We start from the raw sequence: 711 nt of genomic DNA, 5'->3' as shown, positions 1-711 counted from the left end.
CGTCCTAGGTACGTTCCACTGCCCTTCACTCATACAGGGAGGAGAATAACATTTCATTCCACTCAATTCTAAAGTGATTTGCAACCCACCATCCTCCCAAACTGGTCATTTTGAGGAAGCGGCCCCATCATGCTGCATAGCTAGGCAGAGTAGGGGTGTCTGTGCAAACACGGCCTGTTCCTGAAGTCTTCCCCCAGCTCCTCACTAGATGTGAGGGGGGAGCTCATTCAGCCCCTGATTATGCTTAGTATTTAAAAACTCCTTAGTGTCCCTATCTCTGCCAGCCTTAGATTTCTCCTCCTGTCCCTGTCTTAGCAGCTGAGATGAGGTGACCGAGTGGTTAAGGTACTGGACTGCTAATCCATTGTGCTCTGCACGCATGGGTTCAAATCCCATCCTCATGGGCTGCATTTAGTCTTCGTTCTCCTTTACAGACAACCATCTCCCCCCTTGGTACAATGACAGATCAAACAATGTTGCTTCTTGCAAACAAAAACCTCAGAATCTCAGCTGCCCCTCCCCCCTTGCTTCAAATAAAATATCTAAATCCCAGAATTTTAAAAAAATTCTCTAGTCCGGCATTTCTTAGTTTTTATCTCAAAGGAACAGCCTCATAATCTCCCCCAAACACCCTGGGACCTCCCCAGATCATTAAAATACCCCCAACCTGAGCAAGGCCACAACAGTGAACCAGAGCTAGTGCCTAGGCCA

General features: G+C 47.5%; 1 non-coding gene across 1 annotated transcript; it reads left to right on the top strand.

Annotated features, from left to right (window-relative positions):
* Positions 1-322: 322 nt before the first annotated feature.
* Positions 323-410, top strand: TRNAS-GCU. Its single transcript has one exon. It is a non-coding gene; the product is annotated as a tRNA-Ser (tRNA).
* Positions 411-711: the final 301 nt, after the last annotated feature.

This window comes from Mauremys reevesii, linkage group 14 (genome assembly GCF_016161935.1).
Source record: "Mauremys reevesii isolate NIE-2019 linkage group 14, ASM1616193v1, whole genome shotgun sequence".
Taxonomy (NCBI): domain Eukaryota; kingdom Metazoa; phylum Chordata; order Testudines; family Geoemydidae; genus Mauremys; species Mauremys reevesii.
The sequence above is the reverse complement of the archived record's forward strand: the minus strand, read 5'-3'. Positions and strand labels throughout refer to the sequence as shown.